The sequence below is a fragment of the Leopardus geoffroyi genome, chromosome A2, assembly GCF_018350155.1.
Source record: "Leopardus geoffroyi isolate Oge1 chromosome A2, O.geoffroyi_Oge1_pat1.0, whole genome shotgun sequence".
Taxonomy (NCBI): domain Eukaryota; kingdom Metazoa; phylum Chordata; class Mammalia; order Carnivora; family Felidae; genus Leopardus; species Leopardus geoffroyi.
The window spans coordinates 108,966,158-108,992,160 of record NC_059331.1 but is presented as its reverse complement, the minus strand read 5'-3'; the positions used below and the strand labels follow the sequence as shown (position 1 = coordinate 108,992,160).

At 35.2% G+C, this 26,003-nt stretch overlaps 1 long non-coding RNA gene across 2 annotated transcripts in view; it reads left to right on the top strand.

Moving 5' to 3' along the window:
- LOC123606507 overlaps positions 1–26,003 on the top strand; it is an 88,124-nt gene that overhangs the window by 13,498 nt on the left and 48,623 nt on the right. For both annotated transcript variants that reach the window (XR_006716320.1, XR_006716319.1), the window contains exon 3: positions 2,595–2,679. This is a non-coding gene — a long non-coding RNA (uncharacterized LOC123606507). The remainder of the gene's footprint in view (positions 1–2,594; positions 2,680–26,003) is intronic.

The following is a 26,003-nucleotide window of genomic DNA, read 5'->3' as shown; positions in this document are numbered from 1 at the left end:
AACTTTATTCATTACTTACTATATAGCTCAATATTCAACTCAGGCTGAATTGAGAAGTTTTAAAATACTATCACTTCTCTGATCATTTTGTAAGAACGATTTGCCCACAACTCACATTCACCCCATTTTTATTAATTATAACCACAAATTCTGTGGTTGTATCTTCTTCTCACATAGTTGATATATTTCTTTGTCCCTCAGGATCTGAACCTATGTTTTCAATTCAGTCTGAACCTATTACTTTGGATTAGACTCTTTTTCAATCAATGTTGTCAGTGTTTACTCCACTTGTTCATTTCTGTATATATTTACTCAGTTCATATTTATTGACCACATTATATTTGCAAGGTATAGAGATAATACAAAAAATAAGAAACTCAAAGTTCCTGCCTTCAAGTAGTTTACATTTGGGGTTGGACTAGGTTAAGTTACAGAGAAAAACAAAAGAAAATATTGCATAGGGCATGTTAGGATGAATAATGATTTCTCGAAGAAGGTAACATTTGAAGAAAGATTTAAAATATGTAAAAAGTTAGGCATTCTGTTATGCGCAGAGGGAAGAGGAAGGATGAAGGCTGAGAAGGTGCAGAGAAGGTGGGGAATGCCAGAAAATTAGGCAAGGGCAAGGTTCCACAGGGGTCGTGGTCCATAATAAGTTATTCCAATTTTATGTAGAGAGTGTGATACCATGAAAGCATTTGAGTACAGGAAACATTCATGGTATTAGTTTCTAATACTATAATGGCCTGTTTCTTTGAAAGAACCAGGAAAAAAATCAGTAAGTATATACTGAAGGTTTTCTTTGTGCAGGACATTAGGCTCAAATTGTGAGTAAATAAATAACACAATTAGAAGCCTGGCCTTCAGAATCTAACAGTGTATTAGAGCAGATGGATCACAAACAGATAAGAAGATAGGGATAGTAGAATTGGATGAAGGTGATTAAAAGGCACAAACTTCCAGAGCGCCTGGGTGGATCAGTCCGTTAAGTGTCCAACTTCAGCTCAGGTCATGAACTCAGGGTCATGATTTTGAGCATTGCTCTAGGCTCTGTGCTGATAGCTCACAGCCTGGAGCCTGCTTCAGACTCTCTCTCTGTCTCTCTGTCTCTGTCTCTGTCTCTCTGCCCATCCCCCACTTGTGCTCTGTCTCTCTCTCTCAAAAATAAATAAAAATATTTTTTTAAAGGCACAAATTTCCAGTTATAAGTACTAGGGATGTAATATATATATAATGTCATATATATATATTGTCATATGTCATAATGTAATATATATATAATGTCATATATATATATATATGTGTGTGTGTGTGTGTGTGTGTGTGTGTAGTTTTGTTTCTTGGAATTTTTTTGCACTTGTATGAAGTGGTAGGTATAAACTAAACTTATTGTGATAGTCATTTCACATTACATGTAAGTCAAATCATTATGCTGTACACTCTAAACTTATACAGTGCTGTACGTCAAGTATATCTTAATAAAACTAGCAAACGTACTTGTACATCAGGAGACTGCACATGCCAAATTAGTGGGATGGCCTTCTTCTCCTTAAAGAGCTGATTCTTCCTTGGGAAAACAGAGCAGTCACAGGTAAGGCAAATGGATGACAACAGAAGATTACTCCACACTATGTGCAAAATATTTGAAAATAGGCATATCAAGGAGGGCAAGAATGGTAAGATGATGTTGGCTGGAGAAAGAAGCCTTGAATGGGGACTTGAACAACTAGCAGACATCAAAGAGAGAGGAAGAAAAAGAAGATACAACAGAATATAATATATAGGACTCATGGGGCATTAAGGATTTTGGACAAGTAAGATAGGAGAGAGGAATGGACAGGTCAAAATTTTGCCTTCCAAGCCAAGCAGAAATTTTTAAATTTATTGATGAAGATACTGTCAGAATTTGTTCAGGGGAGTAATGAAAACTATATGTGAGGAAGACTAGAGTGAAAGGGATATAAAGGGAGGTCCAATAAAATGAAAGAAAGTTTGAAGTAATGTAACCCAATCTTTATATTTTACATATGTAAAAACAGGAGCCCAAGAATTGAACTTATTTTTTCAGGTTTTTATGGCCTGTGAGGATCAAGGAAGGGGAGAGAGAGAGATGTGAGTAGGTGGCTGAAACCCAAGACAGGACACCCTTATACAGCTTAGTTTGGAGTGATGGCAGTACAATCACCAAAAGGTTTTAATGGATGTATAATAAAATATATAAAGGACATTTATAATTTGCATAAAGACATTTTTACTTTTTATTGAAATATAATGTGCATAAAGTATACACATTTGAAATGCAGAGTTTAATACATTTTTGCACAGGGAACATAGTTTTATGTAACTAAAAAACAGATGAAAAAATAGAACATATAGAAGATATAGAACATTCAAAAGCCTCTCTACTAACAGTCTACCAGTTAAAATGCCCTCAGATATTAACCAATATCCTCTTTTATCAACTAGATTCATTTTGCCAGTTTTAAACTTTAAACAAATGAAGTTATAAAATATAGGTATTCTTTTTTTATTGCTTTTGTTTATCTAATTTTAAATTCCGGTGTGGTTAACATACAGTGTTACATTTGTTTCAGGTGTACAATATAGTGATTCAACACTTCCACACAACAGCCGTTGCTTATCACAAGTGCACTTCCTCACCCCCATCACCAAATACAGGTATTCTTTCATGTATGGTTTCTCTGAATCATCCAACAGGGAGGTTCACCTGGTTGTTAAATACAGCAGTAGAGTTCTTCTTTATTATTTCTGTATATCATCACATCGTACAGATGTACAAATATTATTGATGGAGTTTTGTTTCCTGTTTTCTATTGTGACTAATACTGCTGTGAATATTCTCACACCTGCTTTTAGTGTACAATGATATGTGTTTCCCTTGATTACATAGCTAGAAGTGGAATTGCTGGGTTATAAGGTATGCATGCACAAAGCTTTATAGATACTGTCAGTTTACCAAAATAGTTATAAAAATGTATATTCCCACTAAGTGGTTTATAAGGGTTCTGCATCCCTCAAGGTCATTTAAAACAAAAGTTGAGAGTTTAACTGAAATTGTATTGAAGCTATAGATAAATTTAGAGAGAATTGGCATTTTAAGAATATGGAATACTCCAATCTCTGGCCATAGTGGTTTTTTTTTTTTTCCATTTATTAAGGTTTTCTTTGATTTCTTTTGTAACAATTTATAGATTACTGTGTTGAGGTATTACAGTTTTCATTATATTTATTCCTAGGTATTTGGTGACTTTCAAGCTATATTATTATTGATTTTTCTTTCAACTTTTATTTTATGAATGTCTATAGCTAGTATATAAATGTAATTCATCCATATAGAACGTAAATTCAAAAATATTGCAAAAATTTAATTATAATTGTTTATCGGTATACTTCTTAGATTTGTGTGTTTTCCATCCTTATATTTATGCTTCATTCTGAATTATTTTCTACTAATCTGTAATCTAATCACTGATACTGTCTTCTCCAATTCTTAAGTTGCCATTAAACCCATCTTTTAATACTCAATTTCAATTATCTAAGCTTTATATTTGATTTCCATTTTAAATACTGTTGCTGTTTGGTGAGGTTTTTCAAACTGTAATCTATTTTACTAAATATATTAATCTCCATTATTTAAGAATCTATATGTCTTTTCTTTGTTCTGGTTACTTGATTGCTGTTTTGGACATATTTTGTAAGTTTTGGAAAATACATAGAAAAAAGTATAAAGACTTTAGACATCTTCCTTCAGAGAAGATTTAGTGTGTTTGTTTTTCCAATCCAATTTGAGTATAGGCAGATCACTTCCATCTAGGCAAAACTGGTCTATTTTTAGTTGGTTCTTACTCCTTGTATGCAACCCTTGCAGCAATCTCAATGTAAAAAAGTCTTAAGTGTTTAAATGGGATCGTTCTTATTTGGGGGAGCTGAACGCTGCTTTTTGTCTCTCCAGCATCAGCAGATTTTCACAATCTCAGCTAAACTAGTTAGCTTCTGAGCAGCATCTCAGAGTTTCTCTGTAACAGAATTGGTGAGTCCTTGGGGGTAGAAATTATATGTAGACTGTCAGAATCACTTTCCTAAAGTCCCTTGTTATGGGTTTCTTCAAATTATACCTCTTCTAATAATGCTAAGTCCAATTGTTTTGTCTTCCAAGAGTTTCTAGGCTGCTGTTTTGTGATCATTTTCTATGTTCAGGGCTAGGAATTGGCAGTCAAGGTGAAAATGTAGAGACAGATGGAGGGTTCATTTTAATGCATTAGCTTTCTTTTCAGGAATTTGGTTCCTCGATTTCTGGTTGCCTTAGTTATTGGAAAATAATTTTAAACAGTTCTTTTTTTAGTTTGTTTCATTTCACTCAGCTTTAATAGTTGACCTCTGAGAGACATTTTGTCTAATACACTTACTGAATCACAGCAAGAATCTCTGAGTTATAAATATAGTTTCAAATATGTAAAATGATATTTAAGAAAAAAATTAAAACAGGAGAATCCTTTTTTCCATTATTGTACTATTTTCGGTTTGGGACTTTTGGGGTTCTGTTTGTTTTGCATATTTATTATAACTTTGCAATCCCAGTACATGACATTTAAGAAACTTTATAACCTGACTCTTGAACAACTTCTCCAATGCCATCTTCTGTCTTATCTCCTAAACCAGGCTGAACTTCTCAAGGCTTCAAAAATATTTCATGCATTTTCTCATATCTACATTTTTGCATGCAATTTTTATATTCCCAGAACTAAGCTTCTCAACTGATAAATCTGGAATATTTGCATGCAGCCAGTGGATTAAAGGTGTGGTAAGATATAGATCCTTTCAACTCACAGGTGGCTGGTCAGAGTCAGGACTGGCCAGAGCACTCAGGGAAGTTGCCTCCAACTGATAATTACTTCCTCGTTTCCCACAGTGTGCTGTAAAAATAGTATATGTGCTATGAAATGAACAAATTTGGAAGCAGTGGCCAAGAATATTTCCCTCCACTCTCTTCCACATTCCTATACACAATTAATTTTCATTCCATGAAAGGTTTTGCTCACTTTTTAAGACCTTGCACAATTGTAATCTCCTTTCCACTCACTTTATTCATTTCTATAACAACATAATGTTGTAATTTTGTGGCTTTTGATATTGTACCAAATATATGGGTTTTGAAGTTAGAAAAACTAAATTTGAATCCTACATGAGGTCTTGCGGTCATTGGTAAGTTTTCTTGGAGTGTCAGTTGTCACATCTGTAAAATGAGGGAAATACTACCTACCTCGTTATTTTAAAAATACTTTTTGAATGCATATTTTATGCTAACCACTGAGTTAGTCATTAGATTAAGAGAATTTTTGTGAATGTGTATAGCAATAGCATAGGAAACATCTTTTAATCCCTTAATTTGAAATTTTACTTTACATAATTTTAAGATCAGTAAATTAGATGGACAGCAGTTGGCAAAGGACTAGCACCAATTCATTGAGGTTCCAAATTTTAGAGCCTGAGTAAATATGCAAATTGTACCTTGTATCAGTTGGTCCCTTAAATTCTTATCGTTCTATAGATGAATTCTAAACTGTCTTCTTTGGAAGTCTGCTTGAAAGACTTCTCTTACTTGTGAGATTCATTAATCTGAATAGAGAATCATACAAATTATATGGATATTGGGTTTGCTTCCTAACTCATGGCATCTTCCTTACAGAGGCTCATTTTTTGAACGCAATTGGTTATCAAGAATGCAGACCCTAAGCCAGTCAAACCTGGGTTTAATTCCTGTCTCTCCCATTTACTAGGTGTTCATCTCATGTAAATAGTGCATTCATTGATTAAATAGCCAGTCTAGGCTCCAGCTTCCTCATCTGTAGAGACTGAAGTAATAATTGCATATGACTTGTAGGAATTTTGTGAGGATAGGAGGGGATTCTACATGTAAAACTATTATGGCATAGTGGTGCCTGGGTGGCTCAGTCAGTTAAGCAGCCAACTCTTGATTTCGGCTCAGGTCATGATTTCAAGGTTCATGGGATCAAGCCCTGCACCAGGCTCTGCACTGTCAGTGCAGCTTGGGACTCTCTCTCTCTCTGCCTCTCTTTTTCTCAAAACAAACAAACAAACAAACAAACAAAAAAACAAACAAAAACTATTCTGGCATGGCACACAATAAGTGCTTAATAGCCACTGGCTATTGTTATTTTCCCAGCCTTAGGCTCTCTTCCAAGAGTCTCAGTGCATTGGCCAAAGAGCAATTTAATCTATTTCCTTCTTCCACCACCATTTTCCAGAGCCCTCAATCCCAGGTGAGAGTGTTGGAAAAAGTTTTCATTCTGAAATGTATTTGGGCAGGCCAGTTATTCCACATAAATCAAGCACCCCCTTGAGGTTCCCCATTTTTTAAAAGCATGGGAATGTGGGCTGTCTTGGCTTCACTGCTTTTGTCCGGTGTGTAGGATGTCCTGGCAGTCCATCCACTTGAGCCTGAAATTTGGCCTTGGGGCTGGGTTCTGCTCACTTCCTCCTAAGTGGGCTTTCAGGCCAGGAAAATGTTGTAATAGAGTTTCTTCTCTCCAAAAAATCCCTAGAGATTCCTCCTCTTGGACTTGAGGGTAGACATTCAAATACTGCCTTCCTTGGATGTTTTTTAGTTTAGCCAAGGATTAAGTTTTTCAAATTGTCTGCCTTAATAAATATGTCCAACCATTCTATTCACTCTATATTTGAACCCAAGGTCAAGGGCTGTTTATATTTAAACCCTTTCCAGAAACTCATATTCTTTTCCTTTGTGACCTTTTAACCCACCTGCTGTGTGTGTATGTGTGTGTATATGTGTGTCTATGTGTGTGTGTGTGTGTGTGTGTGTGTGTGTGTGTTAGGCTCTTGATTGTTGACTTTTCCTTTTATACATTTAATCTTCTCTTATTTTCTATTTTAATATATGTACTAGAGCACAATGAGGTATTTTTAAAATATATGTATATACTAACATGAGAGGCAGAAAAAAATACTTTGGAACAACAAAAAAAAATATGCAGGAAATGGACATGGAAAATACCCATTTTAAGTTTGGTGGGTAAAAGCACAAGTGCATTAGGGATGGAAAAAGTGCTTCCAGAGGACAGCCCAAGTTAAAAAGAGAGAGAGAGAGGGAGACCCCATGGCCCTGATTCTGAATCACAGTCTTTTATTTTAGGCTGTGATCCTGAGCCAACTTGTTGAAACCCATTCGTCACGGAGTACAAATCTTTATACTGACAGATGTAGGCAATGACACAAATGATCTCACTGTCTTCCGAAAGGTAATCTGTACAAAGCACCATGGCTTATCAGCCCTTCACTTATCTGTACACAGGATTTGTTATTTTCTCATTGAAAACACAGAGAAAAGTGAGGGCTATACAAACAATTACCCCAGGTACACAGAGATGATCTTGGAAGTTGTAGCTACTTTATCTACAAGAGTTCAAAAAAGCCTTAAACCTAATGACTACAAAGGAGAATGTTTCTGTCTTTAGCTAAGTGAGGCATGCATTTCTTATGGGAAAAGAAAAATTCCATCTATATAATCTAGGGTTGTTTTTCCTTCTCCTGTTTATAGGGAATATTCTAATATACTATTTCAATCACCTTTAAAGATGCTGATTCTAAAGTATAATGTGGTGAGAACTGAATTCTCTAAAGAATAGTCAGCACCTTCTAGAATAAGGCCTTTGAAGAGTCATGGATACACATCTACATCATCTTAGACGATGAAGTTGGCAAGTTTCACTCTTCCTTCCTCTGTCTGTGCCTCCATACACCTTTCCAGTCATATCTTACAAGAGATATACCATATATTACATTCTTAAAGAACATGTGAGAATGATTAGTTCATTAAATGATCCATGTCTAGGGGCAGTGGAAGATCAAAATACATCTGCCAAAATCTTTCGATCCAGCTTTGCCTACTGTCCCTATCTTAACCTTCTTCTTTTTCTTCTTCCTCTAATGTGTATAAAGAAAGGCCTGGTTTGTTCCTTTGCAAGGTTACTGGATCCTTTTAAAATGTTCTTATGTGAGATTTTATATTCCCCAAAGTTTGACATTTCCTGAATTTTCATTAATTCTGATGGCTGGGAAATTATCACCTAGTGAAATTTACAAAATCAAAGTAGCCATGGGCCTCTCTTAAATACCAGCTTTAAAATGCTTATGGAGACTGGCAAGCTAATTGCCTTTTCTAGATGTTCTTGCTTACAGAACAGTTGCAAGGTAATTCTGGGAAGATTTCCAGGAGAAGTTGATCCAGTAATCAGATTATTCAGAGATCCATAATGATATCATCAGCCTCGAGTACAGAGGCACTTTCTTGGAATGATTGCAGTGGAAAAGAAATTCAAAACTGACAATAAATATTTTCATAATTTTCAATAACAGTATCATGAACATTATGTTGGCTAGTGAATGGTGTTTCGTTGTTTTCAATATTTTGACTAAAAAAAATTATGAATGCCTCATTTAAACATTGTATAAGCTCTATTACTATTGGAATATTTTTGTTAACCACAACTTTGAAAGATAACATTGTTTTGTTTTTTCCTTCAAGCTAAGCCAACTTGGTGCTGAGTGAAATCTATTGTGTGTCGTGACTTTGTCAATGCAAATCGAAGGCTATTCCTAGAATGACAGTATACAATGTTTAATCACTACTTATGGTACCCTATATTTTTCTCTTGAATAGGCTTGGGTTCATTTCTTTCAATGAAAGTTTGGTTTCTAGACTATGTTGTTGCCAAGGTATTCCATAGGAACCAGAAAGAGCTTCTCCAGAGAGTTCTAAGTAATTATTATACCACATTGACAAAAGATTCATATTGTCAGTTATTAGAGTTATAGAGGAAACTTAAGCAGAAAAGTCAAACTTAAGTCCTCTGAGGAAAGAATCTGAAAGCAAAGAAGATCTAAATAAAATTCAGGCATAGAAAGTATACAGAAAGATGTTCCTGTGGTTATATGGAGCTTGTAAAAACTAGGGTGAGACAAAGAACTGAGAGCTAGACAAAGTCCTGTTACAGGTATGTCTCCTGGTTCAACAAGCCGGGCTTTGTCTTTAAAATGATCTCATTGACCAGGTCAGACAAGAGGCCCTTAAAGACAGGTTTTCCTAGTTTATGCCTTCTCTGAGATATCTCTCTTACCAAAGAGCCTGGAAGCTGTAATCATAAAACCAAACTATGACATCAGTTGTTTTCAAGTAACTAAAGACGTTAATGCAATTTTTATAGTGCAAAGGCTCTCAAAAGTTAGCACAGGCTAATGTTTCCTATTAAAAGCCATAATTGATCTCTGAAATTAATAAATATATAATCTGGAAGTATTTTGTATCTTTTGAAATATATACAACAAATTATTTTACTAGACTTCCTATTTTACATATTCTGTGATCAAAGAGAACAGAAAGAAAATATTTCCTTGAAATCAGTATTTTAAGAACCATGAACCCCTATGTATCTTCTCACCTTTTTAAAACTAGAGTGGGAGTCGTATTTTTTCTAATTCCTTTTTGTCAATTCATGCCCCAGTGAAATTTAACAAATAATTATTGAATGCATTAATGCCCTCAGCATTCTGATCATAGGAATATTATCAAAAATAACAACAGTCATGCTTTCCATTAGGGACACAAGGTTTTGTTAGAAAATACAAACATAAGTTCAGTATATAGCAGTACAAAACCATACACCAAACAGGGTCAAAGAAGCATATATGGTACAATATTACTACAGGTAATATTAGGAAAATTTTGCAGAACACTTGAGTTACCAGAGGATAGCAGAGAGAAAAAAGCCGGATTTTAAAAAGAATAATTAAAAAATTCAGTTTAGTAAACTTGACAGCAATCACTGAACTCATTCTTGTACAGATTGTTAAATAATTTTTTTGTTACTAAAAAAAAAGTTTTAATTGCAAAAGCATTGGCAAGAGTTTATTTAAAAAGTAATGTGGGGCACCGGGGTGGCTCATTCGGTTCAGCCTCCGACTTCAGCTCAGGTCATGATCTTGCGGTTTGTGGGTTTGAGCCCCACATCAGACACTGTGCTGACAGCTCCAAGCCTGAGTCCTGCTTCCGATTCTGTGTGTGTGTGTGTGTGTGTGTGTGTGTGTGTGTGTCTGCCCCTCATCCTCTCTCTCTCTCTCTCCCTCTGTCTCTCTCTCAAAAATAAATAAACTTAACAAAATTAAAAAAAAAAAGTAATGGAACATCTCTACTCTCTGCTCAATGAGGAGTAGCTTTGAGCAGAAGCAGACAAATATTGATAGTTGTAATTTGTATTTGTGCTTCACAAGTACCAGGCTCTAGGCTTAACACATTGCCTACAACACTCTTAGACTTTCTTATCACAAGTCTATGAAGTAGGAAATCTGTTATATCCATTTTGCATATGAAGAAACTGAGGCCAAGAGTGAGTAATAACTTGCTTGTAGTCAAGTGTCAGAGAAGTAGTAAAGTTGGCCTTAACATGATAATATGACTCATATACCTGTAATCTAACTTCTAAATTATAACATATAAAAATAATGTTTGATAGATGTCTCCTTCTAACTATAACAAAGTAGATTGCATGACAGTAATACTGCTGCTTAGGTTAACTACAGAAAAAAAAAAAACTAAACTGCAAAACACAAAAACCAAAACAGTCAATTGGAGGGATGGGAGAACAGTCAAGGAGACCTGGGAGAGAAGAAAAATGAATTAAAATATGTCATACATTTGCCACTGATATTTTTTCCTTGGAACATTTGGTAACTCAAAGAAATTAGCATAAAGGCTTAGCAAAAAATATCAGGTTAAAGGTTTTAGCAAGCAAACTGGGTTCAAGAGATAAAAAGTTGGAATTCAAGACCACCAAGACAGCAAAAATTTGAGATTCCAATATCCCAGTGAATAAAGGCAATCACAGAGAAATGAGACCAACATTCTCTGTACAATTTCCTCTTAAGGGATTTCCTAATTCCTAAGCTACTCTTGTGTGGGCCAGATTTAATAGAAAAAAAATTGGAAAACATCTGATAAGGAGTTAAAAAGTGAAACACATTTTATCAGTATTATGTTACAGCAAAGGAAAAAAAATGGAATTTAGTCTTCACCAAGGATAAAGGGCCCTCATAAAGACCTAGGTTTATTTATTTTTTAAAGATTATTTATTTATTTTGAGGGAGAGAAACTGTAAGAGAAGGGCAGAGAGAAGGGGAGAGAGAAAGAATCCCAAGCAGGCTCTCCACTCTGAACCCACAGCCTGATGCAGGGTTCAGACTCATGAACCATGAGATCATGACCTGAGCCAAAACCAAGAGTCAGATGGTTAACCAACTAAGCCACCCAGGGACTCTGAACTTTACTAGGTTTAAAAGCACACCAGAAATAAGCCAGCCTTCAAAAACATATATAAACAAAATGAATGTAAACAAACATGATTTCAACTTTTAATTGAAACAACTTAACCCACCCATATTTTAATTTATTTTTAGATAAAAATTAAATCTCTGGTAAAAAAGAAAGACTCTCTAAATTTTTATATAAAGGGTTTAGCATACAATAAAAAAAAATTACTAGGTATGCCAGAAGATATAACCAAATGATTGAAAATCAGGAGAAAAAGCTCCCAGATTATAGAAACAGACACATAGATGACTCAGCTATAGGACTTTCCAGATAAGAATATTAAAAGAATTATCACTATATTCAAGAAATTCAATGGGGACTTCACTATAGAAGGGAATCTATAAAATAGAAACTAATGGAAATTCTATAACTAAATAAATGCAATGATTGAAATTAGTAATTAAATATTTTTAACTCTGAGCAAGATATATGCAATAAAAACCACATCTCATGATGGGATTAGAAAATGTAAAGATTATTTTAAAAGCATCCAGGAAAAATGACTCCATTACTTGTATAGGTGCAATTGTAGACTGAGAATCAACTTTTCAGCAAAGGATAATGGAATGACATCTTTAGAATTCTAACAGCAGCAGTAGCAAGTTACAACTCTATAATCAGCAAAAGTAAGCTTCACAAATTAAGAAAATGCACATATACTTTTCATTCCAAGAAAAATGCTTTGGGAAGAAATTATCATTATAATTAATATCAAATGGGATTTTTCTGGCTGACAGAAAATGACTTATGATTGAACATTGTAATGCAAGCAGGAATGAAAATCAGTAGAAAGATTATTTCTTCCAAGTGGTGCCTTGGAGGCAGTAGGCTGCTGTAGGATGAAGCTGATTATCTCTTCTGAGCTACTGGCTGCCAGAAATTCATTGAAGTGGATTATGAACATAAACTTCATACCTTCCTTGAGAAGTGTGTGGCCACAGAAATTGCTGCTACTGATCTGGGTGAAGAATGGAAGGGTTATATGGTGTGAATCAGTGGTGATGGTGACAAACAAGGCTTCCCAAGAAGCAAGTTGTCTTACCCATGGCCTTGTCCACCTGTTGTTGAGTAAGAGGATGCATGATGTAGACGAAGGAGGACTGGAGAAAGAAAGCATCTCTCTGTTCGGGGTTGCATTGTGTATGCCAATCTCAGGGTTCTCAACTTGGTCATTTTAAAATAAAGGGGAGAAGGATATTCTTTGACTCATTGATACTACTGTGCATCATCACCGGGGACCCAAACAGGCTAGCAGAATCCACAAACTTTTCGGTCTTTCTAAAGAAGATGATGTCTGACACTGTTGTTAAAAAGCACCTGAACAAAGAAGGTAAGAAACCCGGAACAAAAACGCTCAAGGTTCACTTTCTTGTTATTCCACATATCTCCCAACGTATACATCAAGAAGTTTGCTCTGGAGAAACAGCATATTAAGAAAAATAAAGAAGAGGCTGCAGAATATGCTGAGCTTTTGGCCAGGAGAATGAAGGAGGCCAAAGAAAAACTCCAGGAACAGATTGCCAAAAGATGGGGGCTGTTCTCTCTGAGAGTTTCTACCCCTATGTCTGAGTCCAGTCAAAAATGAAATTTTCTAAGAGTAACAAATAAATAATATCAGACATGAAAAATAAAAACAATAGAAACATGAAACATAAGAGTAAATATAAGTAAATGTTGATCCTTTTAAAAGCAATAGTAACAATACTTTATAAGGTATAAAATATATGTAGACTTAAAATAAGTTACCAAAACAAACAAACAGAAAGATGGAGATAGTTAAATGGAGTTAAAATAAATAAGATCTTTGGATTTCTGGAAAGTGGTAAATTTAATAATTTGAAATACAGTCTAATAAATCAAAGATGAATCTTGTAATCTCTAGGGTAAAAACAAAAAATAATTAAGGGATACATAACAAACTAAGAGAAGGAAAATAAAATAATAAAACATATAGGTTAAAAAATAAGAGGGAATAATGAAATTATTAGGAAAACATAAAACATATAATAAAATGCTGAATTGATATACAAATAGAGCAATAAAACTTTAAATGTAACAAATTAACGAATTCATCTAGTTAGAATACAAAATTGTTGGACCGGATAAAAAACTAAATGGGGCACCTGGGTGACTCAGTTGAGTGTTGGACTTTGGCTCAGGTCATGATCTCACAGTTTGTGAGTTGAGCCCCACGTCGGGCCCTGTGCTGACAGCGTGAGCCTACTTTGTATTCTGTGTCTCCTTCTCTCTGCATCCCTCCCCCACTAGTGCTCTGTCTCTCTCTCTCTCTCAAAAACAAATACAATTTTAAAAATTGTAATATCAATCAATCAATAAAAGTCAACTATAAGCTATAAAACTCACAGCCCTTGAATGTTTGAAAGTGAAAATGTTGGACACGTGCCCTGAACACTCTAAACACAAAGAAGGTGATATTGTTATATTGATATCTGAGAAAACAGATTTTATTTTTTTTATTAAAAAAATTTTAGTGTTTATTTCTGAGACAGAGAAAGACAGAGCATGAGTGGGGAGGGGCAAAGAGAGAGGCAGACACAGAATCCAAAGCAGGCTCCAGATTCTGAGCTGTCAGCACAGAGTCCGACGCAGGGCTCCAACTCACAAACTGTGAGATCATGACCTGAGCTGAAGTTGGTCGCTCAACTGACTGAGCCACCCAGGTACCCCTGAGAAAACAGATTTTAAAGCAGGAGGTATTTCTAGACACAGGGAGAGGCATTTCATAATGATGAAGTTATCAATCCAATAGGAAAATATGACAATTCTAACTTCTTCTGCACTATCAATTTTAGTACTGGCCTCCAGAAATTGATAGGAAAAAAAAATAGTCAAATTATCTTAAAGATGAAGGTGATTAAGAATATGACTATTAATTCACATTAGCAAGAATTTAAATTTTAGAGCATACACAAGCTTTCATAATAGAAACTTTTCAAGTGTGACATGAATGAGCTTCTCTCTGAGTATGGCTTTCTCTCCGTTCCTCGACTTCCATATCAGATCCATCAGAATCCTATTGCTGTTACCTTCAAAATATAACTAGCAACCATTTCCTCACCATAGTGCCTGTTACCACCCTGGTCTGAGCCACCACCAACAGAGCTCTAAACAAACCTTCCTGCTTCTATTCTTTCTCTTTTACAGTTTAGTTGTGGAATGGTAGTGATTCCCTATCTCACTGAAATTATAACATGGAATCCTTACAGTGGCTTACATAAGGCCTTTTTCTATTTACCCAGAGGAATTAGGTCCCTTCTGCTTTGCTCCATTTTCAATGGCCTCATTGATATTCTTCCAACACCCCAGGCACACTGTCAACTTGAAGTCATTTTTCCAGTCTTTCTGCCTAGATTTCCCTATACCATACACCCACGTTAGATTTCTCAATAAAATTAGTAGTCTCGATAAAGACTACTGTAGTAAATTTTGTCATCAGCATCCATTTCCTCTCCCTAGTGTAAGGTTAGACTTGGCCATCTGACTTGTTCTGGCCAATGAGAAAGGCCAAGGGAGAAGGAAGCTTTGGTAGGTCATGCTTTGCTATGTTCTCTCTTTCAATCAATATTATTACTAAGAAAGTACTGTCCTTGCTCCATTAATCTTTGTACAGGAAAAAAGATGATGGTCATAAACAAGGGCTGCTGCCACCCGTTATTGGTTGTTGACATGTATAGTGAGTGAAACAAAAATATCTGTCACTGTAAATCACTGAGATTTGGAATTATTACCACAGCATAATCTATATTATCTACATTCACCAACCTCTTCAACTCTGCAAATGACCCACTCCTTTTCTTGTCTCCTCTGTTGTTATGACCTTGATCTACTTGATTCTCTATTCCATAATAGTTATCACTTCTCATCTTTTTGGAAATCATCTCCAAGGGTCACTTGTGCTTCTATACACCTTGGTGGGTATACCAAGAATGAAAAGTCCTGATAGCTCCTTAACTGGGACATTCATCAGTTGTGTTGATAGAGAAGAGAGAAGCCTCTGTCTTGAGAGAGAAGTTAATGTCTCTCTCTCAGACAAAGACAAGACTTGCTTACTGCTGGTTATGAAATATCCCATTTTGATGTGAGGTTGTGATGCAACTCTACTGTGTGCACAGCATCCATCTGGTCCCATCGGCATAATTCCCATGCCAAATATGCTAATGTTCTTGCTGTGCCTGCTATGCTGTGCATAAAAGAGTACCTTGTCTCTGACCCAGGAATCTCAAGTCTTCAGCCAGCAACCATGAACCAGTAACAGGGTATCTATCTAATTAACTTGCAAATAGGTAAAATTCTAGATTATACATTCACATTATATTATTGACTTAATTATTATGTTTATCACTTATTTATCTCTTCCCATTAAAATGTAATTTCCTTGAAAGTGCAGATAATTATCTTTTGTCCAGCCAATAGATTAGTCTTGGGACACAGTAAAACAATAAGTATTTCTTGATTAAATGAATGAACAATGAACAAACTTTATCACAAAATAGTAACCACCTAAAATTACATGTATTTCAGCTTTCATACTGGGAGTTTGAAGCTATATTAGATAATTTATATGTTCCCTTATATAGTTAAGATTATATAATTCTATGAATGTTGAAAGCAACCAATACTATAAGAAATTATAAAAAGGAGAGTTAAAATATAAGGTATGTATGAGAAAATCTGAGAGATTCTGCTTCCAAATAATTTAGAGACATGATAGTATGATTTTCCCCCGTAAGTTAATATATAGAAAAGGGCAAGTTGGATACAATTTATCAGGATATGCTGTGTGTTTGCTCGTGTCTGTGTGTGCCCTGAAGGAATTGTAAGAATGGTTGAGACTAAAACAAAATAATCTCTGCATCCAAATTGATATATTTGGTAGGTGGTGATAAGTTTGAAAAAGGCATATAATTTTTTCCAGTTGAAAATGGGTTCTTTTGACACTTGAAATGGAGATATGAAAATTCATTTTTACCTTGGCGAATGGTTGGCCATGAAGCAAGATTGTTGCACATATTTTATCTCAGGGGAGTAGGTGGGCTTGACATCTGGAAGTAAGAGGTTAGAGCTCATCACTTGGGTAGAGTGGGAGGAAATGAAAACTCAGAGGTGGGTCAGAACATCTTTAAGAAGGAGGAGGATTTTGGCAAGTGACTAGATAAAGTTCCAGATGGATTGGCTAGTAGGTAAAGTACTGCAGAAGAATGGACTGTGTAAGGGAGGAAGTTCAGTTCAGTAACTCATTGTGTGGAGTCACATTATGTAAAATGAAAAAAATTCTAAAAGCTTTTCTTTTTCTATGTCAAAGGAAGTGTACAGGATAGGAAGGAACACATCTTATTTCCTGAAGTTCTTTCTAATTACCTAGAAAGCCATGTTTATGTTTCCTAAAACACTGTAGTAAGGATCAAACTTTCTTTAGTACATAAGCCAGGTAAAACCTTTGATGTCAAACCAACCGTTTCAGACATTAAAGTTTGACAAGCTCCAGCTCTCTGAAAAGAGTAAGAAAGTATAAATTAGTTTCCTTTATTGCTTCTCATGAATAATTAACTCTGTTAATATTCTTCTAATCCTAAATTTTTAGAAAGAGCAAAAAGAACGCAATCATTTACTTGGAATCAACATATTCCAAATTTCCCCAGAAACTGTGGCCTGGAAAATACAGAAAGGAAAAAAAAAAAAAAGACAGTAGAGGGAAAATGATATGTTCTGATTTCTTGCAATAATAATCTTATAGTCATGACAGGTCATGATCTTCCTATAATACTCAAAAAAAGAAAAAGAAAAGAATTTTAGGTTACGGTGCACAGATGACAGCAACAGATAATTGGTAATGTCAATAAAGAGATGTTAGATGTCTGACTAATAAAATACTTCTGGCTTGCTTCCTGAGTAAATTCTTTTAAAGAGAAGAAAAACTATTTTAAATGGATAATTAATCTCAACAGCACTGGAAAATGAAAACAATGCTTGTCTGGCCCAACACACAAAAGCAGGCTGTGCAGGCTATGACTTGCAAGGTACTATGCATATATACAGCAATCCTCCACTGGCAGGTTAGAAATAAGGAGGGATTTCTGTAAAACAGAAAGCAGGTAGAATCAGACTGACAGGGAGGCTGCAGGGGAACATTGGTATAGAACACTTACAGAAAAACTATCATGAAATATAGATCAAAGTAATTAAATGTGAGGAAGAGAATGATATCCAGGGGATCTGTGTGGGTGCCTATAAACTTCACAAGAACTGGACCTTCCTCTGTCTCTTGGTTTGACTAATCAAGAGGATTAGCAAAGGTATTTGAACAGTATCCCAGGCAACTAGCCACTCTTTGAGAGGAGAGGGAGCCTAATATCCAGAAGACAAACTACAATTACACCTCCCGCAGGGATACTCTATCCATTTCTCACAACTAATCATGCAAACAGTTCTATCAAAATTTGAACAGCTGTTATTACCTGAGACCGTGAGCAGGCAGTAATGAACCACCAGATACATGAAGAAAATCCAGTAATCAGAGTAGCATAGAAGACAATTTTCCTCACAAAAATTTGCATCTTCAAAGTAAATATACATACAACAAAATCCTAACATGAATGAAGAAAGAACTATATGTGGAGATACATGGTAAAAATGTAGAACTCTGAGGATAAAAAGAAAAGGTGAAAGCTTTTTAAAAGCTGAAAAAAAAAACTTTCTTACAAAAGAGTAAGAATAAAATTAGAATCAGACTTCTTCCTCAACAGCAGATGCTATAGCACAAGAAGGAGTTTTTCAAGTTCAGAGAACATGATGGTGAATTTAAGCCTTAATCTTATATCCAGTGAAACCACTGATTGATAGAGCAAAATAAAGACATTATAAAATATCAGCACTCATAAATTTCCCTAATCACAGTCCTTCCAAAAGAGAACTATTGGAAGATTGTTTCCACCAAAATTAACAATAAATCCAATAAATACGACTAAATATGGTGACAGATAAACGGTAAGAAAAATCTTAAGTAGGTGTAATAGCTGGTTCCTAATGTAAAATACATTAGCAAAACATGGACCTAAAATACACATGCACTGAAACTTGGAGTAAAGGAAGATTTAGAAATGGAGGAATAAAAATATGCAGTTTCTATAAAGAGGAAATTGGCTTGATGTTGTTTAATCCTGGATTTTGATAGAATAGGTTATTAAATTAATTTCACTAACATCACTAGCCAAAATTAACATGAGCAGAGTCAAATCATTACAAATATCAAGACTTAAGGATTACCTTAACATTATTCCAATAATGTGGATTTACACAACAGATATCTATTGTTGTTACACTCAGAGCTAATTTTGAAATGAGAAGTAATTTAACTACTAAAAACAAAAGAAAATAGGCAAAACAATAAAAATAAGTAAATAGATTTCAGTGTGAAAACAAAGAAATGGAACAAACAGAAGTAATTCTTTTGCCAAAAGATGCACTCCATCAATATGTCCTAGGCATTAATGTATCTAATAGATTTAAAAATTGCAAGAGGCATTAACAAAAAAGTTGTCTAAAGAAATTTTAAGATAAATGAAATTTTAAGATAAAATGAAAAAATTTTAAGATAAATTTAAGATAAATGAAACTTTAAGATAAATGATTAAATGAATGTATATATCTATATATCTATCTAACTTTGTACTCATATATATATATAAACTCTACAAATGAAACAATATAACACTTTTTTTTTTTTTCAAAAAGTGGGGGAATTCACAAGTTAGCTAGGCACCAAGCTATAGAGGAGAGTAAATCTCTACAGTTGCCAAAAAGCAGAGGCCATACAGCCCACATTATTCTTTTTTTTAAACATCACAATAAAGATATCTACTTAATAATTTTAAAATAAATTACTTTATCTCATGGAATAATATAGAAATCAAGAAGAAAATGAGAATTTCCTCAAAAATAAGCAAAGGTAGAAATAGTGTTACTAAAACCTCTGGGAGGTGACCAAAGTCAGGCTCACAATAAAATGTTCACCCATAAATTAATTTAATAAAATACAAGAAAATTTAAAATTGAATTATGTATGCTTCATATCAAGAAAATACATAAAAAAAAAAAAATTTAAAAAAAAAAAAAAAAAAAAGGGGCGCCTGGGTGGCGCAGTCGGTTAAGCGTCCGACTTCAGCCAGGTCACGATCTCGCGGTCCGGGAGTTCGAGCCCCGCGTCGGGCTCTGGGCTGATGGCTCAGAGCCTGGAGCCTGTTTCCGATTCTGTGTCTCCCTCTCTCTCTGCCCCTCCCCCGTTCATGCTCTGTCTCTCTCTGTCCCAAAAATAAATAAACGTTGAAAAAAAAAAAAAATTAAAAAAAAAAAAAAAAAAAAAAGAAAATACATAAAAATAATATAAAGCAGAAGAAAGGAATAAATAGATAAGAACACAATTTTTAAGAAAAAGTAGTAATGGTAAGAATACCAAAAGCTATCATTTATTTTTTATTATTTTTTAAATAATAATTTCAGGAATAGAATTTAGTGATTCATCAGTTATATATGACACACAGTGTTCATCCCAACAAAGGTCCTTCTGAATGCCACTGTCCCATATAGCCCAACCCCCACCCAACACCCCTCCAGGAACCCTCTGTTCTCTGTATTTAAGTCTCTTATGGTTTGTCCCACTCTCTGTTTTTATATTATTTTTGCTTCCATCCCTTATGTTCATTTGTTTTGTATCTTAAATTCCACATGTGAGTGAAATAATATGATAATTGTCTATCTCTGAATGACTTATTTTGCTTAGCATAATATGCTCGTTTCATCCACATTGTTGCACATGGCAAGATTGCATTCTTTTTGATCGCTGAGTAATAGTCTACCGTGTGTGTGTGTGTGTGTGTGTGTGTGTGTGTGTGGGGCTGTGGGTATATATCCATATATCTATATCTATATCTATATATATATACCACATCTTTATTCATCAGTCAATGGACATTTGGGCTCTTTCCATACTTTGGCTATTCGATAGCACTACTATAAACATTGGGGTGCATGAGCCCCTTTGAATCAGAACTCCTGTATCCTTTGGATAAATACCTGGTAGTACAATTGCTGAGTCATATGGTAGTTCTATTTTTAATTTTTTCAAGAACCTCCATACTGTTTTCCAAAGTGGCTGCACGAGTTTGCATTTCCACCAGCAGTGCAAAAGAGATCCTCTTTCCTCACATCCTCGTCAACATCTGGTGTTGCCTAAGTTGTTAATTTTAGTCATTCTGATAGGTTTGAGGTGGTATCTCATTGTGGTTTTGATTTGTATTTCCCTGATGATGAGTGATGTTGAGCATTTTTTCAGGTGTCAGGTGGCCATCTGGATGTCTTCTTTGGAGAAGTGTCTATTCATGTCTTTTGCCCATTTCTTCACTGAATTATTTGGTTTTTGGGTGTTGAGCTTGGCTAAGTTCTTTGTAGATTTTGGACACTAACCCTTTATCAGATATGTCATTTGCAAATATTTTCTCCCATTCCGTCAGTTGCCTTTTAGTTTAGCTGATTGTTTCCTTCACTGTGCAGAACCTTTTTATTTTGATGAGGTCCCAATAGTTCATTTTTTCTTTTGTTTCCCTTGCCTCTGGAGACATGTGGAGTAAGAAGTTGCTGCAGCCAAGGTCAAAAAGGTGTTGCCTGTTTTCTCCTCAGGATTTTGATGGCTTCCTGTCTCACACTTAGGTCTTTCATCCATTTTGAGTTTATTTTTGTGTATGGTGAAAGAAAGTGGTTCAGGCTTATTCTTCTGCATGTCATTGTCCAGTTTTCCCAAAACCATTTGCTAAAGAGACTATCTTTTTTCCACTGTATATTCTTTGCTGCTTTGTCAAAGATTAGTTGGCCATACATTTGTGGGTCCATTTCTGGATTATCTATTCTGTTCCATTGATCTGAGTGTCTGTTTTTGTGCCAGTACCATACCATCTTGATGATTACAGCTTTGTAATCCATGATTGTGATGCTTTCAGCTTTGGTTTTCTGTTTCAGGATTACTTTGGCTATCCGGGGTCTTTTCTGCTCCCATAAAAATTTTAGGATTGTTTGTTGTAACTCCATGAAGAATGCTGATATTATTTTCGTAGGGATTGCATTGAATATGTAGATTGCTTTCAGTAGTATTGACATTTTAACAATATTTTTTCTTACAATCCGTGAGCTTGGAATGTTTTTCACTTTTTTTGTCTTCAATTTCTCTCATAAACTTTCTATAGTTTCAGTGTATAGATTTTTCACCTCTTTGGTTAGGTTTATTCCTAGTTATTTTATGGTATCAGTGCAATTATAAGTGGGATAGATTCCTTGATTTCTCTTCCTGCTGCTTCATTATTGGTGTATAGAAATGGAACTGATTTTGCACATTGATTTTATATCCCATGACTTTGCAGAATTCGTGGATCAGTTCTACCAGTTATTTGGTGGAGTCTTGGATTTTCCACAGAGTATCATGTTATCTGTGAAGAGTGAAAATTTGACTTCCTCCTTGATGATTTGGATACCTTTTATTCCTTTGTGTTGTCTGATTGCTGAGGCTAGGACTTCTAACACTATCTTGAATAACAGTGGTGAGAGTGGACATCCTTGTTATGTTCCTGATCTTAGGTGGAAAGCTCTCAGTTTTTTCCCCATTGAGGATGATATTAACAGTGGTTCTTTTGTATATGGCCTTTATGATCCTGAGTTGTGATCCTTCTATCCCTACTTTCTGAGGGTTTTATTAAGAAAGGGTGTGGTATTTTGTCGAACATTTTCACTGCATCTATTGAGAGGATCATGTGGTTCTTATTCTTTCTTTTATTAATATGATGTATCATACTGATTTATTTGTGGATATTGAACCAAACCTGCAGCCCAGGAATAAATCCCACTTCATTGTGGTAAATAATTCTTATAATGAATTGTTGGATCTGGTTGACTAGTATCTTATTGAGGATTTTTGTCTTCATGTTCATCAGGGCAATTGGTCTGTAGTTCTCCTCTAGAGTAGGGTCTTTGTCTGGTTTTGGAATCATGGTAATGCTGGGCTTGTAGAGTGATTTTGGAAGTTTTCCTTCCATTTCTATTTTTTGGAACAGCTTCAAAAGAATAAGTGTTAAGTCTTCTTTAAATGTTTGGTCGAATTCCCCTGGAAAGCCATCCATCCCTGGACTCTTGTTTGTGTTGGGAGTTTTTTGATTACTGATTCAATTTCTTTAAAATATTTTTTTTTAATTTTTTTTCAACGTTTATTTATTTTTGGGACAGAGAGAGACAAAGCATGAATGGGGGAGGGGCAGAGAGAGAGGGAGACACAGAATCGGAAACAGGCTCCAGGCTCTGAGCCATCAGCCCATAGCCTGACGCGGGGCTCGAACTCACAGACCGCGAGATTGTGACCTGGCTGAAGTTGGACGCTTAACCGACTGCGCCACCCAGGCGCCCCATTATTACTGATTCAATTTCTTTACTGGTTATGGGTCTGTTCAAATTTTCTACTTTTTCTTGTTTCAGTTTTGGTAGTTTATATGTTTCTAGGAATTTGTCCATTTCTTCCAGACTTCCCAATGTATTGGCATATAATTGCTCATAATATTCTCTTATTATTGTTTGTATTTCTGCAGTGATGGTTCTGAACTCTCCTCTTTTATTTTATTTATTTGGGTCCTTTCTTTTTTCTTTTTTGTCAGTCTGGCTAGGGGTTTATCAGTCTTATTAATTCTTTCAAAGAACCAGCTCCTGGTTTCATTAATCTGTTGTACTTTTTTTTTTTTTTTTCAATATCATTGCTTTCTGGTCTAATCTTTTTATTTCCCTTCTTCTGCTGGTTTTGGGCTTTATTTGCTATTCTTTTCCCAGCTCTTTTAGGTGTAAGGTTAGGTTGTATATCTGAGACATTTCTTTGATCTTTAGGAAGGCCTGGATTGCTATTTACTTCCCTCTTATGACCACCTTTGCTGCATCCCAGAGGTTTTGGGCTGTCATGTTTTCGTTTTCATTGGCTTCCGTGTACTTTTTAATTTCCTCTTTAATTTCTTGGTTAACCCATTCATTCTTTAGTAGGATGTTCTTTAATTTCCACGTACTCATGGTCTTTCCAAATTTTTTTGTGTGGTTGATTTCAAGTTTTATAGCACTGTGGTGTGAAAATATGGAAGGTATGATCTGGATCTTTTGTACTTGTTGAGGGCTGATTTGTGACCCAGTATGTGATCTATTCCAGATAATGTTCCATGTGCACTTGAGAAGAATGTGTATTCTGCTGCTTTAGGATGAAACGTTCTGAATGTATCCGTTAAGTCCACCCAGTCCAGTGTGTCATTGAGAGCCATTGTTTCCTTGTTGATTTTCTGCTTAGATGATCTGTCCATTGTTGTAAGTGGGGTGTTGAAGTCCCCTACTAACATGGTATTGTTATCAATGAGTTTCTTTATTTTTGCAATTAATTGATTTATATATTTGGTTTCTTCCACATCGGGGCATAAACATTTACAATTGTTAGATCTTCTTGGTGGATAGACTCCTTATTTATGATATAATGCCCTTCTTCATCTCTTGTTACAATCTTTAATTTAAAATTCTGTTTGTCTGATATGAGTATGGCTACACCAGCTTTCTTTTGACAACCATTAGCATGATAGATAGTTCTCTATCCCCTTACTTTCAGCCTACAGGTGTCTTTAGGTCTAAAATGAGTCTCTTGTAAGAAGTATATAAATTGGTCTTGTTTTCTTATCCATTCTGATACCCAATGTCTTTTCATGGAGCATTTAGCCCATTGACATTTAGAATGAATAATGAATGATAGGAGTTTAGCACCATTGTGTTGCCTGTTGAGGTGGTGTTTCTGGTGATGTTCTCTGGTCCTTGCTAGTCTTTGTTGCTTTGTCTTTTTTGTTGTGTTTTTTCTTTTCTCCACTTAAAAGGCCCCCCTTAACATTTCTTGCAGGGCTGGTTTAGTGATCAAAAATTCCTTTAGTTTTTGTTTGTCTGGGAAACTCTATCTCTCCTTCTGTTTTGAATGACAGTCTTGCTGGATAAAGAGTTCTTGACTGATATTTTTCCAGTTCAGCATGTTAAATATAACCTGCCACTCCTTTCTGGTCTGCAAAGTTTCTGTGAATAGATCTGCTGTAAACTTGATCTGTCTTCCCTTATAGGTTAAGGACTTATATTCCTTTGCTGTTTTCATAATTTCTTCCTTGTGTATGCATTTTGTGAATTTGTCTATGATATGCTTTGTTGCTGATTGGGTTTTGTTGAATATAATGAAAGTTCTCTGTGCTTCTTGGATTTTGGTGTTTGTGTCCCTCCCTAGATTTGGAAAGTTTTCTACTATAATTTGCTCACATAAACCTTCTGCCCCTTTTCCTGTCTCTTCGTCTGGGACTCCTATGATTCAGATGTTATTCCTTTTTTAATAAGTCACTGAGTTTTCCAAGCCTTGTATCACGATTTTTTGTCTTTGTTTCTTTTTTTTTTTTTTTTTTGCTTCATTTTTCTCCATAATTTTATCTTCTAAATCGCTGATTCGCTGCTCTGCTTTGTCCATCCTTGTCATTGTGGCATCAATTTGAGATTGCATCCAGGTTATAACATTTTTAATTTCATTCGACTAGATTTTATTTCTTTTATGTCTGCAGAAAGGGATTTTATGCTTTTTGAACCCCAGCTAGTATTCTTATTATTGTGATTGTAAATTCTAGTTCATACATCTTGCTTATATGCCTTCCTTTATCATTTTGGAGGAAGAAAAAAATTAATAAAATAAAAATTAAAGTTAAAAAATTAAAAACAAAACAAAAATCAAATAAAGGAAACTATATCCTAGGTGTGTTTTGATCTGCTTGTTGAGAGAAGCTTGATAGAATAGAGAAGAAAGGGAAAGAAAGGAAAAGAAAAATAAAGGTAAGAAAAAATTAAGAAATTAAAAACATTTATATAAATAAAATAGAATAAAATGAAATAAAGAAAATGTAATACAATAAAATTTTTTAAAATAAAGATAAAGTAAAATAAATAATAATAATAAAATTTTCTCCTATATCCAAGAATGAAGAAGAAAATAAAGAATAAAAAAAGAAACAAAAAACAATTTAAGCAAAAGCAGAAGCAAAGAAAACAAACAACTGAACTAGCAAACAGAATGAAACCTGAATGCAGTTACTTCCAGTTTCCCCTAGAACCAAAACTATGAAGACTTCCATAGTTCCTACACTAAGTAGGTGGAGTGACTTGTTTTGGTCTTCTAGGAGATCTGCTTGGAGGGTGCAGTTGGCAGGGCTTGGTGTAATGGCCCCATTCTCCACTAGGTGGTGCTTCTTGGCTTCCCGGGGTAGATCAATGTAGAACACATGTGCATCTGCACAAACGCATGCACAGGAGAGGTGGAAATGGCTTCTCCCAACTCCCTCGTCTCTGGCACAGGAACTTCACAATCTCACCTACCTGTAAACACCCCTCCTTTGCTTCAGGACTCCAACCACTCCTGCCTCTACCCTGTCCGTGTTCAAGCTGTCCACCTGCCAGGCAGCCCCTCCTTCCAGAGTTTTATCTCAGATGGGGT